At 37.6% G+C, this 18,852-nt stretch overlaps 1 protein-coding gene across 2 annotated transcripts in view; it reads left to right on the top strand.

Moving 5' to 3' along the window:
- The window catches only part of LOC134608777 (poly(rC)-binding protein 3-like), a 1,002,469-nt gene that overhangs the window by 166,175 nt on the left and 817,442 nt on the right, over positions 1-18,852 (top strand). For both annotated transcript variants that reach the window (XM_063451876.1, XM_063451872.1), the window contains exon 2: positions 15,405-15,567. The gene's annotated coding sequence lies outside the window, so the exon portion shown is untranslated. The remainder of the gene's footprint in view (positions 1-15,404; positions 15,568-18,852) is intronic.

The raw sequence follows: 18,852 nt of genomic DNA, 5'->3' as shown, positions 1-18,852 counted from the left end.
GGATTTGCTGCTAATGTCTTGGTGCTAGATACAACTCTAACAGTAAATAGAGTAATGTGTCCAGGTACTGTAACATTTGATAAAGCCCTAGGCAGTGGTGAAATGTGTTACTTTGGTTTTTATTTATTTTTTTACATTTTATTGTTTTAATGTGTTATAATACAGATAATTAATTTCTAACAACTCTGGATCATGCTGTCTATCTTTGTAACTTCACGTATTACCTGGACTTGATACTTCTAGGGGACTGTACCAACATAGTCTTGTGGAGTGATCAAAACTTTACTTTGCTCCTGAGCTATTCTATATTCCTGGACCTACTGCTGAGATCAAGAGATATACCAATGTATCCTTAGGCAGGGATTATACTGGTCAGATGCTACCCAAAAGAGCTGCATAGCTCCTTGTTCTTTTAAGTGCATCTCTTTTTCGTTTGCATCTCTTTTTCGTTTGCATCTCCAATTGTATTACATACTACACTATGTTTTTTCTCCACATGCATCTTAAATGTTTCTGTTACATGTATTATCGGAGAATATATCAGGGAGTTTTCTCAGCCTCCTTCTTCAACTACTTCCTATTTCTTCTGGATAATAGAGACTCCGGCCCGTGTTGTTCAAGTTGCCTTATTTCCTACTACCATTTTTTTCTCACACCTTCCCAAGGACAGCTGTGGTGGCATGCCCGCTACCTAGTGGCACCCAGGGCGAACCGCTTCCCCACTCCCATCCCCCTTAGTACGCCACTATTCAGTGGTCACCAGATCAGTGAATAAAATCTGCATTGATGGCGTTTCCCTTATCACCAATCATCTTTTTGTTGTTTCCTCATGATTGGACCTCTTACAGTCTATAATGAATGTGGCGGCGAGGCTCATCTTCCTGTCTGCCCGCACCTCGCAAGCCACCCCCTTTTTCAGTCCCTACATTGGCTTCCTGTAAAATATAGGACTAATTTAAGATCCTGATACTTGCTTACAAATCTCTACACAATGCTGCTTCAACCTATTTATCCTCACTGATACACAAATATGTCCAATCTAGGACCCTACGCTCTGCTCGAGACCTACATCTAACCTCTGTTTGTACTCCTACCTCTGATGCTCACCTTAAAGACGTCTCTAGGGCTGCACCGTTCATATGGAATGCCCTTCCCCTCCCTGTTAGACTTTCATTCAGTCTCCACTCTTTCAAAAAATCTTTGACCACTTACTTCTTTAGGAGAGCAAATCAATTGAACTGTGCACAGCTTTCTCTCCCCGCACCCCGATTCCTCTCCTGCAACTGTCATCAAAACAAAACACTAAGCCCTGTGATAGTGAATACTATCCTAGCAACATACTTTTCTACCCTACCCTTACCTTTTATGTCACTCCATCTAGCATGTGAGTTCATTGAGCACGGCCCTCAATCCTTCTGTTCCTGTGTGTCTAACTCATCTGGTTACAAATACTTGTCTGTTAGTCCACCCATTGTACAGTGCTGCAGAACTTGTTAGCACTTTATAAATGATAATAATAATAATAATAATAATATTAATAGAAAACAAAACTGCTTATTTGCTACACCAAAAAAAAAAAAAATATATTACTTGTTTCTGGTGGCAGGAATGGCACTTTGAATCAAGAACCAAGACGAGAATGTTCAGGTTTGTGCAAGTCTGTTGAAATTGAATTTCAACTGGTCACCTAATCACCCTGAAGATGAGTGAATGATATTTTGGCCCATCATCATGGCTATACCAATATAAATATATATTTTATGTTAATAAATTTACTTTCACTAGCATCTTTCCAATCTTTCCCCTATTTACAGAGCACTAATCACAAGATCTTTACTGCTCACACATATAATTTAAAAGCAGTAATTATCTAAAAACAAAATGTAGCTCTTAATGGGTGGATTTTAAGTACATTGTACTTGGCAGACAAGAAAGCAAGGGATCTTGACAAAAATGGAGTATTCCAGTATTAAGGAATTGAATTATAATAATGATGAATCATAATGAATTGCAGTAAGATGCAGCTGGCACCATTGTGTCTGCTCCTATATTCATTAGACAGAGTGCTTGTTGGTTGTAAAGGAAGGTTAGTGAAGCAATATAAGAATATATGAAATTCAGTCAAATGATTTGCATTTCATTTTAGCAGTAGTGTTAACATTTTATTCACATTTTGTCTGGTAGTGTTCTTTATAAATTAGTAATGAAAAATATAACAATATACAAACAGTTATTCATCTTATCTTTGTTTTAACTACTCTTTATTAATCCAGGCAGGATAAGATGAGTTACAGACAATGTAAAATGTTAGACGTGGTGTATTATGAAGATAAGATACTTATAACATCTTGAGCATTTTTCTAACTTAACAAACAAAAATAAAATGTGAAGCGGACAATATGAGCTCAACAGGACGTTGTGCTATGCTTATCTCAACTTATCTCAACATACAAATACAGTAACAAAGAATATTTCACTGTAGCTAAAGAAAATGCTATACCACAAAATGAATTGGAATTAAACATATCCATTATATATCATGCAATACAAACAACAAAATAAAGCTTTAACCCCTTAAGGACAGAGCTTCAGAAGCTTGTCTTTCACTTAATGACAACAGCATTTTTTGCATTTTCTGCTGTTTGCGTTCAACTGCAATTTGCATCTCTCTCGTTTATTGCACCGACACATATTATATACCGTTTTTTTAAAGGACAGAAAGGGCATTAATTTGATGTAACACACACACACACACACACACACACACACACACACATATATATATATATATATATATATATATATATATATATATATATATTATATATATATATATATAGAGAGAGAGAGAGAGAGATATATATATAGAGAGAGAGATATATAGATATATATATATATATAAATGCTTATTTATTATAAAAAAATACAGAAATATGCAAAGAAAATTAATTTTTGTGTTTTTTTTACAGTTTTTGCAATAATAATGTGTACATAATTAGTGCATGTTAAGGAAAGTAATTAAAAATAAAATCATTTAGTTGTTCTGATTTACAGAATATATAATGTGTCTGGGATTTTCAGTTTTTTGTGGTAGTTACAGGTCACAAAGCACAAGGAGTAAAATAAACTTTTAATGTGGAACGATTTTAGAATTTGGTATGTTTGTCTTGTAAGCTTAATAGCCATAAAAGAAAACAAAATTGCCACACAAAAGTATATATTTATATAAAGTAGACATCACAGGCTATTTACCTAAGGTTGTTTTGACACTTTCTACGTAGCCATTTCACCGCCAACCTCTGCTAAATATTGGAGTAAAATTGTGTTTTTTTTTGTTTTTTGGCACACAAACTTATAACAAAGAACTTCTCGTGTGTATTTTGTAAAGTTGGTGTGTGCTATTCCTGTACAAAGTTTTATTTTGTGTTTAGTTACATCTGCTGAGTAAAATTACACCCCCTTTGTATGTCTTTGGCACTATTTCGTGAAGCTACAGTGCCATATATGAGACCTGTCCTTTTCAGTATTCACAGTAGAATTTTGAGAGACGGATTTAATGAGCCTATGCTTCCATTTGGGGTATTATAACAGTTTGACTGTTCAAAAAAACCCCACAAAGGCATACCATTTGTAAAAGTAGACACTCCAGGGTATCTCATAAGGTGCATATTGTGCCTTAACATGCCCCCATTTTTTCACCAATAGATGCCAAAGTATGTGGCAAAAAATAATTGTGTGCGTTTTTTACATATGGATTGCATTTTTGCTGGGCATTTTGTATATTTCACATGTGCCACTAAGTTCAAACCCCCCAAATTATGTTCAGCTAAGTCTTCTGAGTAAAATGACACCCCCATTGTATGTCTTTGGCACTATTTCGTGAAGCTACAGTGCCATATAAGAGACCTGTCCTTTTCAGTACTCACAGTAGAATTTTGAGAGACGGATTTAATGAGCCTATGCTTCCATTTGGGGTATTATAACAGTTTGACTGTTCAAAAAAACCCCACAAAGGCCTACCATTTGTAAAAGTAGACACTCCAGGGTATCTCATAAGGTGCATATTGTGCATTAACATGCCCCCATTTTTTCACCAATAGATGCCAAAGTATGTGGCAAAAAATAATTTTGTGCGTTTTTTTACATATGGATTGCATTTTTGCTAGGCATTTTGTATATTTCTCATGTGCCACTAAGTCCAAACCCCCTAAATTATGCTCAGCTAAGTCTTCTGAGTAAAATGACACCCCCATTGTATGTCTTTGGCACTATTTCGTGAAGCTACAGTGCCATATAGGAGACCAAGCCATATCAGTTTTTACCGAACTTTGAATTTTGACGCTGGGCCTATGTGCAATTTCCAAGCATCTTAGCAGGTTTTAAATTCAAACTACCCCACAAAGGCCTACCATTTTTTAAAGTAGACACCCCATGGTATTTCAAAATGTATATTGTAAACCTTAGTGTAGGATAATTTTTTTGTTAGTTTGTACCAAGTCTAGTTGCAATTAGCATTTTTTCTGCCTTTTTGACACACACCTGGAGATGTTACTGTATATTTTGCTATCCTTATGTGTGCTACGGCAGTATAACACCTAATATGTTGCTCAGCTATGTCATATTAGTGCAACGATACCCCCATGTGTACCTTTTTCAGGGTTATGTGGATGTTGAAGGGGCTCATTGGAGACCAAGTCATATCAGTTTTTACCGAACTTTGAATTTTGACGCTGGGCCTATGTGCAATTTCCAAGCATCTTAGCAGGTTTTAAATTCAAACTACCCCACAAAGGCCTACCATTTCTTAAAGTAGACACCCCAGGGTATTTCAAAAGGTATATTCTAAACCTTAGTGTAGGATAATTTTTTTGTTAGTTTGTACCAAGTCTAGTTGCAATTAGCATTTTATTCTGCCTTTTTGACGCACACTTGGAGATGTTACTGTATATTTTGCTATCCTTATGTGTGCTACGGCAGTATAACACCTAATATGTTGCTCAGCTATGTCATCTTAGTGCAACGATACCCACATGTGTACCTTTTTCATGGTTATGTGGATGTTGAAGGGGCACATTGGAGACACACAACTTCCATGTTTTTCAAAAGTGGATGCTGGGCCCAAGTCTGATTTTAGCAGCTCAGGACTGCAAATTACCTCTCAAAGGCCACATATATTTTTAAGTATAAGCAGCAAATTATGAACAAGTGCATACTATTTGCTGTGAAAAGGGGGAATAGTTGGTGTAAACTTATCCGGGGGTAGTACCCAGTCATCTGCGTCCCGGGCAAAGCTGTCATGGATTCCGAAACCAAAACACAGACAGACCACAAAGAGAGAGAACACAGATAGAGAAACTTGTAATACCGGTCCCTAGAATGGCTTGGCTATACAAGCAGAGAATTGTCAAGGTACAAGCCGAGGTCAAAGGAGTAAAGAGAAACGGAATAACGATAGGACAAGCTGAGGTCAAGGATCAGAGAAGACAGGATAAACGGTAGACAAAGCCAAGATTCGGTAACCAATCAGACAGATGACTAAAAATCAGACCCCAAAACTGGTCTACTTATTCGGCCTGGGTGTGAACAGTTTTAAAACAGTGGCCAATACATAGGCCGGGCTGAGAGGGGCAATCAGGGCAGTAATAGCTGGTCTCAACTCTTACGCCCATCTTGTAACACACCCTGCACCTTTTCTGGGGGTTTTGTTTTTTAGGGGTTGGTGGAATCTTAAAGCAGAAGTGACCTGCCTCCATTCTTCTGCTAGGCTCCACTGATGGTCTTCTTGTGTGGCATTCTAGCAGCCCAGAAATGAGCTCAAACTGGAATGACAGAAAAGTGCTTTTCAGACCAGCATTTGCCTTTTTAAAAATGACAAAGGCATTGTGGATTGCCATCTGCATCAGGTATATGCCCACTTTTTTATACCATGCCCTGGTCTTTCTCATGAAAAAAAATAAGGCTGCATCAGTTGATCGGACAGGTCAACGCCCCCCATATGCCGATTATATTGCCGTATGCAGACTGGCACCCGTTTACATTCGTCTCTGCCACGAATAGTGATGTCGCGAACATAACATTTTCGGTTCGCGGACCGAGAACGCGAACCTCCGCAAATGTTCCGCCATAGACCTCAATAGGCAGACGAATTTTAAAACCCACAGGGACTCTTTCTGGCCACAATAGTGGTTGAAGGGGGGGCGAGGAGATCTACTCTCCTTACCCCCGGCCCCTGAGCGGTGGGTGGGGCCCTAAAAATAACAATAAGGGGGGGACCTATTGTCCCCCCTGGCCCCCACCCCTGAGCGGTGGGTGGGGGCCCTAAATACAAAGGGGGGGAGCCTAGTCACTCCTCCCCCCCCCCAAAAAAAAATATCTCCCTACCTACCCCCCCTCACCCTAAAAATAATGAGGGGGGACCTTTAACTAAAAACCTGTAAAAAAAACAAAACTTACCATTCGATGTTTTCTTTCTTCTAAAATCTTCTTTCTTCAGCCCCCAAAAAGGCCAAATAAAAAAAAACATAATAACCGACGCAATAAAAAAAAAAAAAAATCGAGCGGAAAAAAATATAAATCCATGTTCACCCATGGAGGGCTCCGCGCAGACTGAGCTCTGCAGGGCGGGGGAAGGCTTATAAAGCCTTGCCACGCCCAGCAATTAGGCTAAGAACTCAGTTGCAGTGGCTACGTATACACCTTCTTCACTCACACAGCTTATAAAATTTGATCCCATATCGGGATCATTTGGATGGGATATATTGTCTAAACCCCAGTCTTCCCTTAAACTTCATGAGGGACTCGTCAATGGAAATGTTTTTATTGGGGGTATATATAGTGGCAAATTTACTGTTAAAGTGGGCAATTAAATGGCGTATTTTATAAAGAAGATCATACTGCGGATCACCTTTTGGGAGGCACTTGTTATTATCACTAAAGTGCATAAATCGTAGTATGTCTTCATATCGTTCCCTCGTCATTGTCTCGGCAAAAATGGGGGTATTGCAAATAGGATGTTTGGACCAATACAGCCTAATTGTGGGCTTTTTAATTAGCTCCATTAACATGGCCAGTGCCCAGAATTGTTTCAATTCTGGCACACTGGTTGGGTTCCATCTCTCTTTCCTGGAGATAAGAGAGTCTGGATTGCGTGCCAGATATTGCTCCACATAGAGATTAGCCTGGGTGACTATCTCCCCAAAAATCTCATCCCCAAAGAACAGCTGCATAACATCCAGCGCACTACAGGCAGACAGGTCCGCCTGTATGCTAGGATTGGCTGTAAACACTGGGATGTCTGGGGAAAAGTTATTAGGGGGTACCCAGTCATCTGCGCCATGTTCAGCATTAGGGGAATCGTCAATTTCCCCTGATGGTCCTGCAGTATCTGGCACATAGTCCCTGTCCCCTGCGTCCCCTGCGTCACTCCCTGCGCCACTCTCTGAGGCAGTGTCAGTCGCCTCTGAGTCGGCTGCTAACAGGGCATAAGCCTCCTCTGCACTACACTTTCTAAACATTATTAATACAGCTAACACAGCTAACAAAACTCTAACTAAATATATATATATTTTTTTATTCCCTGATTCCCAATAAATTCCACCCACCAAAATAACTAAATCACAAATTAATAAAATCAAATAATAAAATTTAACCCCTTAGGGTTACAAAAAACATAAAATTTAACCCTTGAAAGTAAAAAAAAAAAATAGATCACAGTAAAGTACTGTGACCTGTATATTGATCACTGCTAGCAGTGATCAAGCAGCAGGGAAAGGGTTATTTTTTTTTTTTTTTTAACTACAGGGAAAGGAATTTTATACTTAAGTATAACTTTGCAATAACGCAGGGACACAATGTAGCACCGATCCTGGCTGTCACAGCGATCACATGGGCTGGGATATCCGGATTTGCTGCTGCTGGTCTGCCCCTGACTCAGAGGGACCCAGCAACAGCGTTAACCACTGCGGCGATCGGGGGTTAATTTTAACGCGTGACGGACGAGGTCCGTCACTCGTCATTAATGCATTCCCCTGAGTGTCGGACCTTGTCCGTCACTCGTCGTTAAGGGGTTAAGTATGTAATATGTAAGTATTAAGTATTGACAGAACTTGATACACAGTGTATTGTAAGATGTGTACTTCAAGATTCTGAAAACTGTGGCTTAGTTGTTTCTCAGTGTATGGTAAGAATGGGGTCGATACATGCACATAAAGTATTACCATGATAAAACTGTGTTTATGGACGTAAGCTATGCTACAGGCAGGGCTGAGTGAAAACTCAGATTTAATCCTAGTGGCTCCTTGAATGCATAAAGCCCTATATTTTGTCTTTTTGAAGCTGCTCCCTCAAGAGCTTCGTCTGTGAGATTAGTGGTATAAATTGCTATTTATGAAGAATTATTTTGGGGAAATCTTACGAGTTGACATTATTGGTTCTATATAAAAGCACTGTTTGAATTATTACTAGTTCTAAAATTAATAATAAAGTAAATTACACAAAAATTGGATAATACTTCCAAAAACAATACATACAGGGATATAATTTCTAATTAGTGGGGTAAAAGCTGCTTGATCCAAGGAGATATCTGACTGCCATTTTGGGGTCAAGAAGGAATTTTTTTCCTAGTTTGTTGCAAAATTAGAAGCGCTTCAGACTAGGTTTTTTTCGTTCTTTTGGATCAACAGCATAAACATATGTGAGGAAGGCTGAACTTGATGGACACAGGTCTCTTTTTAGCTATGTAACTATGTAACTATGACACTGCTTGTGATTAATAACACTATTGCCATACACAAAGTATTGGAATATTTAATTATTAAGTTAGAAAACTCAATATTATTTCTAAAAAACAGTGATTTTGAACAATTACACTGCCAACAAAATGTTTTACCTTAATATATACTAGTAGGTTTAAATACTGAAATAAAAATCAATTCCATCTTACAGACTCAGAACCACAATTCTTCTGTTCTACAAATACAAAACGTGTTGACCCAGAGGTCTCTGGTAATCTGTGTGTCTGTGCCATAAAGTCTACCTTTTTTAATGTTAATCACTACAAAATGAATTAGAGGAATGCACATAGACAGAAGTCCAGGACATTTGAGAACTGAAAAACCGCCAAGTCAATAGACTCTATATTTTTGTTGTGTCTGCTCTGTTCAATGAATTGAATGATGATGTAATTGTGCAAATATTGTGGTGGAAATAGCATATTTCTCCTCAGCAAACCATAACCACAAGCTAGAGATGACAATATATGGAGTGCTTTGTCCATTACCAAAACAGCTGTTAAAATGACTGTGGATTTTGAAGTGTGATAATGACATGTTAGATTTCATTAATTGCAGAGCTGTCAAATGTATTATATACACAGTGGAAAACTGATTAGATTCAGTGCTGCTGTAAAGATTTAACCAAACATAGCACAGATACCATCTGTTTTCCTTTTACAGTAACTACAGTATTTTTAGACTTTAAAATAAAGTGTCAAACTATATGAAGGATTTACAGGAAAAGGAGAAAAAAGGCAGCGCCAAGATAAAACAAAATAAAAATGGAATAAAATATATAAAATATAATAAGATTAGTCCCAATATATAAAAAAAAAAATATATAATAAAATGTCTGTTTCACACGTTCCACTGGTAGAGTATTCTCTCTTTCTTTGATACTTCAAATCCTCCCGTGAAATGGAAAACACAAAGGGAAAAGGACCAATCGTTCAGAGTGTATAAGATACGTGGCAATAAATAATAAGATGTAATACACTCACATTTACATGAGCTATAACAAGCTCAGGAGTAACAGGTGTTCAGCAGTATAATCCCTGCTTGTAGGATATAACAAATTATTTTCCACTTTGGGTCTGGTGCTGTCCAATTCTCAGGAGAAGGGAAAAAATAGGAACAACAGATAGTGCTCTCTGATGATAAAATGTGGTATAAATAAAAAGAAAAGGAAATATACTCACAAATTGAAGTGCAGATCACACTGCACTTGAGATATAGCGTGGGCGGTATAATCCCCACCTCAGGATATATAAAATGCCAGGAAAGGAGATAATAAAAATGTTATATGTGTAAAAATAATAAAAATAATATGAATGGCACAGGAGTATAGCCAAACTTAATTTATTATTTAAAATACACAATAAAATCCATTAACGCGTTTCACCACTGGGGTTTTATCAAAATGGAATAACATTGATAAAACCCCAGTGGTGAAACGCGTTAATGAATTTTATTGTGTATTTTAAATAATAAATTACGTTTGGCTATACTCCTGTGCAATTCATATTATTTTTATTATTTTTACACATATAACATTTGTATTATATCCTTTCCTGGCATTTTATATATCCGGAGGTGGGGATTATACCACCCACGCTATATCTCAAGTGCAGTGTGATCTGCACTTCAATGTGTGAGTATATTTCCTTTTATTTTTATTTATACCACATTTTATCATCAGAGAGCACTATCTATTGTTCCTATTTTTTCCCTTCTCCTGAGAATTGGACAGCACCAGACCCAAAGTGGAAAATAATTTGTTATATCCTACAAGCAGGGATTATACTGCTGAACACCTGTTACTCCTGAGCTGGTTATAGCTCATGTAAATGTGAGTGTATTACATCTTATTATTTATTGCCACGTATCTTATACACTCTGCACGATTGGTCCTTTTCCCTTTGTGTTTTCCATATCACGGGAGGATTTGAAGTATCAAAGAAAGAGAGAATACTCTACCAGTGGAACGTGTGAAACAGACATTTTATTATATTTTTTTTATTTATTTTTTCTATATATTGGGACTAATCTTATTATATTTTATATATTTTATTCCATTTTTATTTTTTTTTATCTTGGCGCAGCCTTTTTTCTCCTTTTCCTGTACATTCTCACTTCAGAGGGTTAGAGGGTCACCCTCTGTAAGGTTGCTGCCTATTTATTATATTATTAGCGCTAACCTATCTTCCATTTTTTTCTATATGAAGGATTTGCAGGAAGGTTGCAAGTAATGAAAATTGTGCATTTGTATTTATGCAATAAAAGTATAGTTGAGTATATACATCCTGGTCATTGATTTATTGTAAGAAAACAGCAAGGCAGATTTTAAATGAGGAATAGGGAAAGTCGTAGAGAGCCCAGCACATTTGAGCACCATTGAATTGGGCAATAGTAACATCTCCTGGATGTTGGGCAAAAGTCACATCCCCAGGACGTACTTGGAAACCAGAGCAATCTAAATGTATCTTTCTTGATTGTTATTTGCTTTGCCTGCCATTATCTGGCATACCATCAATACTTTGGACACAAATTTGGTTCCGTCAAGGAGCTAGAAACAATAACATTGAAACTCATATGGGTGGTCAACATGCCCACAAACCAATTTAACAGAATGAAAATAATGAAAGACGTTGGATGAAATATTGCCATTTTCTCACCAATATATTCACACTGAAGATATAAAAAGAGTGATAGTCTTAGACTTGTTATATTTCCTTTGCTTAATTTGTTGAACCAGTGGCATCAGACGACAAGCACAAGAGTTCTTGTTAATATTGTATAACAAAGCTAATTAATATTACATGTTTATCCCTTAGAGGTTGCTGCTAGACAGGTAAAATCACAACCATAATTGCCTTTGTGACATCAAATGACCCTGTGCATTATGCATTTAATGTTTTCCTCAGCCGCAGATCTCAATGATAACTCTTCACTGCATCGGCAATTCAGCAGTAGGTACCTTACGGTAGTCTGAGGCATCCAATCTAAGCCTGGGGCCATCATATGCCTCCTGCCAAAAAGCAGCATGGGGTGTTTGAGGTATTGCTGAATGCCTCAGATATAGTGCAACGGAATATAATCTGGAGGTTACCTCAGTCATCCAATCAATGTGACATGCTAACAAAGTGATTGGTTATCTCAGCCTTTAGTTAAGGGCTGGAGAAATACTCTTTACTGAATAATACACAATCCTTTTGCATAATGATCAATCCCATTGTAGAGCACTGTGGAATGTGTTGGCCCTATATTAAGAATACTAATAATAATAGTCCTACATCTAAAATAACCTGTGCTGTTTATTTGTGGATCAACTTGACCAAAGCAGAATTTGCAGAACTAATACTCTTGCTATCCAAACAAATAAGCTTCCACTTGCAGCACTGGTAATTGCAAAGCCAAGAGACTAAAGCAAAACCAAGATGAGGTATGATTATAATCGTGTACATAAAATACTCTATAATTTCAATGGGCAGATAATGTGACATTTTAAGTAGACTATTAGCTGATGAGATAACTCAGAGAACTGTACTGCAATTTGCAATATCTGAGAATTCAAGATTCTTTTCTTAATAAAATCAACTCGGGCTTTCCTCCTTTTTGGGAAGTACTTAAAAAAATAAATGTACCATTTCAGGTAAAAAGTTTATTGTAAACAGTTTTCTGATTACATTTTATTACAGTATATGAGCTACTTGCTAGAGAGATCCATACAATTCTAATTGCAAGCCTTGACGCTGTGCTGTAATGACCTGATACGTTTTGATAGCTGTGTTAATAATCAAGCTGATCTAAAATCACTCACAATTCTTTTTATACTCTGTGACATTTATAGCATTCATCATTGTAAATGGCAGTCTCAGCAGCTCAATAGACTAGGGTCTTACCATATCATCAATTTAATAAGAAACACTTAAGAAAAACACATGTTGCAAGGCTGCATTGGGAAAAAGCATAGAGAGTAGCATTTATTAAATAATATATAGGTTATTGGCTTCTTGTTTAATAATGCTTTGCTGTCGGAGTAACTTTTTTTTTTTTAACCCCTTAAGGACCAAACTTCTGGAATAAAATGGAATTATGACGTGTCAGACATGTCATGTGTCCTTAAGGGGTTAAAGATGTATTAATTAAAAAAAAAACAATTTCATCACTCTGAAACTAAATCTGTAACGCAATACTCCACTGAAAATGCATTATTTATTTAACCCCTTAAGGACACATGACGTGTGTGACATGTCATGATTCCATTTTATTCCAGAAGTTTGGTCCTTAAGGGGTTAAATAACTTAGAAGACATACTCCAATAAAACACACAGGAATATTTATTTTTTTCTGCATGTTTTCTTTGAAGGTATATGTAAAAAAGATTGCAAAAGCTGCAGACCTGCTATCTGCAGCCATTGCAAAACCCTCCTATATTTGTCCAGCACAGACTGAATACTCAACTCAGATGATTTTATCTGGATTGCAGCTTCTATGTGGATTGCATCTGAATGAAAGAGGGTCTGCTTTGCCGGGAGAAGATGGCTAGATGGTTGAAGGGGGGTTTAAACAAGGTGTGTGGGGGGAAATAGAAGCATAAATGTGGTAGATAGTGTAGAAAGACAGTGGAATTCATCTGAAGTCTGTAAGGGTGAAGATGAGGGATGTGTTAAAACCAGCAGACAGAGTAAGAACTTATTAAATAAATATTTTTAAAACAAAACAAACGCAAAAAAAGTTGGTAACTTTAAATGTCCGCTTGCTTGTGCATGAAAAATGAGGGGACTAAGGATATTAGCATACAAAGAACTATATGACATAATATAAAGGAAAGGTACATTCAGATTACTCTAACCCAACATCCAGGGGTTACTATTACACAATTTAATGGCACTCATTTTATCTACATTTTATCAAGCCTGCCAGGATATTACCCCTGCGAGGGTTGAACAGATTCTACTGATGGTGCATTAGCCCACTGAGCTGGTGTATGTGTGTGTGTGTGTGCGTGTGTGTGTGTGATTTGATCCTACTTGTTCTTAGAGTTTTATTGCTTTTTGCTTAGTTATAATTACAAACTTGAATCAAATATTTGTATAGTAAAACATAAAATGCTGATCAAAATGAGTAACACAATTTGTTTATACAGTAAAGGTTTAATCTTAATACAGATGCAACATGTGCATGTTATACAAAGAAATTGATGTTGAATGTTACCAGGATTTAATCAGATTAGCCTAACACAGTGCATCTGTTTCTCTGAGATTTTGTTGGCAATCAGGAAACTAATATAGGATGCTGTTTCTAATTTAATCAACCATTCCTTCAGAAAGCAGAAGCTTTAATTAGGAAGGCTTATTTTAATGAAACTATAAGAAAATTAAAATTAAGTCAGACTTAGGTGTTTGTGACACCTTTAACATGCTGTATAAAGTGTTCACATTAAAACGTGTGCCTCGTGTATATCTTTGAGTAGTTTAACTATTTATGTTACTTGTAAGGTAAGGTAGTTCATTTTACATAAGGCAACTAGTTTCTGTTTCTCAAATGTACAGGTAAAAGACAGGTTAACAATTCTTATATCTAAAGCAAAAATGGTCAGTTTTCAATTTTGAACTGGTCTTTGAAAGCAAAAAAAAAAAAAATTGTGTACATTCAGTTTGATGGACAAACAAGTCAAATCACAATGAAAATGAAAACAGTTAAGTAATGTACTAATGTCTGAATTGTCTTTTTTTTTTTTTTCTTGAACCTGTTGACTGAGATGAATTAATTGGCATATACTGTTATTTCAGTCAAATTAGGTATCCGATCTTAAAAAGTAATTGATAATTACATTAATAAACCCATTCGTGCAAACACAATGTACTTGATTCAGTTAACTGTAGTCATTTGGAAAAACAAATTAAAAATGTTGTCAAAAATGATAGTCTCATCCTGGCTATTTTATCCTGAATTTTGCAATTTGGTTTTCAAACCACAACAGTTTGATGCTGAATAACTAAACTCCATTGAGTGTGCCAAAGAGACTGGGTGAGTCCCCATTTTAATATTGGCTGTAGGTGTTCCAAGGGACCCATGTTGGCCTTGCTGCTAATATATTAAAACTGAATCAAATAGAATATGCATTATCTGTATAGCCATTATTTATAATGACATAAAAGCCCATCATAGCATCTATACAACCATTATAAATTATCTCATTTTCCTAATTCCTTTCAGTTACTTTCCCATTAGCACTTGTTCTTGAAAACAAATACCGTAAATATAACAAGGCAGGACTATTATGTTATCGAGAGAGTTAATTATTTAGACAATTGTTTTATGTAGTCAATGCAAGAGTTACTTTTAGAGCTTTTTGGTGGAATTTTAAAATGATGTCCATATCACATATATAGGGTGGCCACAAAACTTCATTTTAGTAGACCACACTATATATATCACGGTTTATAGTGATTATGATGCTTTGAAATTCTACCCAGTGAGTTCATGCCCCTATGGTTGATGTCCTTTGTGTGTGTCAGAATTCATTACAATGGAGAGATGACATACAGACCCTTGACGTTAATGTAATTAGATTGAATGCTAATGTAAAATTCAAGTGATAAATCTCATTTTCATTTTGCATTTCAGAAAATCTTGCTTGTGCGGAGTGACGATATTATTTTATAATATTTTGTCAGACCTTAATTGCTCATACAATTTGTGGATCTCTTTACCGCTCAATTGGTACAATAGCAGCTTCCAAGAACAGTAATTGACAGTCCTGAGAGATTTGCAGAGGAGAGCAGAGGAGGTAAGAATATTACATACAAGTGTGTCACAAAAAGTACAGCAAATACAGAGTTTAGTACTAAGTACTCCTAATGCAAAACAAAAATAAAATATTAATACATTGTGTGACATAAATTGTGTATCCACTGCTTTGCTTTTGCCTGGCAATGACAGGGCTAACACATGGTTATAAATGTGAAGAGAATTACTTAAAATACATATTTTATAAATCGAGTTAGAGACATTGTTTTTTGCATAGATATATATTGATCTATATATATATATACATATATAAAATTGAGATCAATATATATAGTTATATTTCTGAATTTACAAAGGTTATTTATAAGTTGTAATTTCATTATTAATTTCTTAGGTTTGCTCATGACTTGAATATGATATGAATGTCTAAATAAGTATTTCATGTATTCTAATGTTTAAGAAACCGTGTCATGTAGAATATTGAAATGTTTGGTACAGTTACAATTATCTGAAGAATTTTAACATGAGTGACTATCAGAGCTATGAATGGGCAGACTGCTTGCATGAAGTCCCACGAATGCATACCTTAGCAGACAATGGTAGCATCAATTAGTCAAATGGTTTAATTTCTAAGTGAATCCCGACAATGATATTTTCTGCACAACCATTTGCATTACTTCCATGCGTTTATGATGTCACACATTTTGTAACAATTCACTGTGTCTGGTCTAGAAAACTGACTTGCAGTCTGACTATAGTCTTATTAGGCGGCCACCTAGGGCGCCGCTTAAGGGGGGGTGCCGGTAGTTTGGCCGCTGCAATTCAATCTGTATTCATTATTTATAGAGCGCATAAGAGCGCATTATTAGCTTGTTCCCGCCCCTTGCCTGTAAGTGAGGAGAAATGGGTGGGAGCATAGCAATGGGGCTGACAGGGAGAATGATCTGCCGCCAGGCAACTAGGCGCACTGAAGATGCCTAGAACACATGAACAGCACTGATATGTAAAATGAAGAGGGTTAATGTATGTGTTTCAGAGTATGTGAGTCTGTTTGGGTCATTGTGTGTCTGTCTGGGTCATTGTGTGTGTTTGTCTGGGTCAGTGTGTGTCTCTGGGTCAGTGTGTGTCTGTCTGGGTCAGTGTGTGTCTCTCTGGGTCATTGTGTGTCTGTATGGGTCAGTGTGTGTCTGTCTGAGTCAGTGTGTGTCTGTCTGGGTCATTATGTGTCTGTCTAGGTCATTGTGTATGTTTGTCTGGGTCACTGTGTGTCTCTGGGTCAGTGTATGTCTGTCTGGGTCAGTGTGTGTCTCTCTGGGTCATTGTGTGTCTGTATGGGTCAGTGTGTGTCTGTACGGGTCATTGTGTATCTGTATGGGTCAGTGTGTGTCTGTATGGGTCATTGTGTGTCTGTATGGGTCAGTGTGTGTCTGTATGGATCTGTCTCTGTCTGTATGGATCCGTCTGTGTCTGTGTGGGTTAGTGTGTGTCGGTATGGGTTAGTATGTGTCTGTATGGATCTGTCTGTGTCTGTATGGGTCAGTGTGTGTCAGTAGGCATCTGTCTGTGTCTGTATGGATCAGTGTGTGTCTGCATGGGTCAGTTTGTATGCCTGTATGTGTGCGTCTGCACGGGTCAGTGTGTGTGTATGTGTGTGTCGGTATGGGTCATTGTGTGTGTGAGTCAGTCTGCTTGGGTCAGCGTGTCAGTCTGTATGAGTAGATGGAGTGAATGGGCAGAAAATGTCCTTACCCTGGCCCTGGCAGGAGACATCTCTACTGTATTTTCTCTTAAACTGAAAATGTAGGTTTGAGTGCTAATGTCCTTTGTGGCGAAACCGACCTCGCCACGTGTCCTTGGAGGGGGCTGCTTGCCCGCCTCTTGCCTTTGGACTATGGACCAGACTTTATGGGAATGTGATACCCCAGATAGCCATACCATGGAGCCTATTCATATAATGAAAGACTATGGGAAAGACTTTAGCTCCATGGCAATTGTACTGTGTGAGTAGGATCTGCGCGCTATTCGGTAGTTTTGTGCGCGCAGATCCCAGCTATCTGGGGATAGGTGAAATGTCTGTGTGTTATGTGTAAATGTGACTTTATGTATTTTAAAGTGTTTTATGCCGTTTTGCAACCATGTGGTTAATGGAGTCTGCCTCTAGTCCTGGATAATTGGATTACTTCTCCAATTAACTCCAGGGCAGAAGGGAGGAAACCAGGGTGCATTGTGGGGATGTTTTTCTGCCAGCCAGGAGGGACAAAAGATACTTTTAGTAACTTTTGAACCCCTGGTCGGATTCATGCCATTTTTTAATATGTTGTTCCCCTGAATGGATTGATTGTGGATATGTATTTTTATGTGAATGTGATGTATGGTTTTAAAGTTATGAAAGTTGTGTAAAAGTATATTTTACACTGTATGCATAATGGGATTATGTGTCACACTAAGGGGAGGGGATGTGTGGGAGGTAACATCTATGTCATTGGTTCTTTTATGCCTCCCCCTGGGTGTGGCCTGTATGTGTGAGTTGGAAATAAAAGCCAGGCTGGATGAGCCAGTCCAGAGTTCCTGTTTTACCCTCAAAGTGATGTGTTGTCTCATTATTGGGGGGAAGGATTTATTGCATGCTGTTCCAGTTGACTGCTAGGAGTACAAGCCTATTCATATGGTTCCTATTCAATGGTCTACAGCATTCATATGCTTGGGAGAATTTAAAGGTTTCTCGGATTCGGTGATTGTGGTGTCTGCCAGAGTGCTTGGAGTCCTCAGGAAGCACTAGGAGCATCCATTAACGGAGGTACCAAGTCGGGGTGCCAGGTGATCCGTTACATCCTTGTATCTGTTTTTGTAAGATAATTTCACCCATCCCTATCAGTGAAGGACTGGTGTTCTACTTTGTAGCTTGTCTTTTCCACCTGGGCATTAAAACAGAACTGTTGCAAGTGAGTTTTTCTGCAAAATCAATAAACTAAATAAAGCTATTAAAAAGAAAGAAAAAAACATGTTGAGCATGGCATGCAAATCAGTTTAACCCCTGCAGTGGTGTATGTAAGATGCAAGCACATGTAGAGGCTACAACCTGGAAGTCCAGCACAGCACCATTTACTGAGTTGAGGTAACAAAGATATGTTACTTCCAGGGAAATTACATGTCCTCTTTAAGAACGCATGACTCCCGAGTTCCCACTTTTAGCAGGAAAGTCCCAATTTCAGTGTCCAGTCCTACCATCCGCCTTTAGTTCCCTGGTGTAGCACATTCAGGGACACCAAGGAACTGTGAGAGCACATCAGTAGACGTGTTTGTGATGTTTGCTGCTCTCTGCAAA

Source organism: Pelobates fuscus, chromosome 4 (assembly GCF_036172605.1).
Source record: "Pelobates fuscus isolate aPelFus1 chromosome 4, aPelFus1.pri, whole genome shotgun sequence".
Classification (NCBI taxonomy): domain Eukaryota; kingdom Metazoa; phylum Chordata; class Amphibia; order Anura; family Pelobatidae; genus Pelobates; species Pelobates fuscus.
The sequence above is the reverse complement of the archived record's forward strand: the minus strand, read 5'-3'. Positions and strand labels throughout refer to the sequence as shown.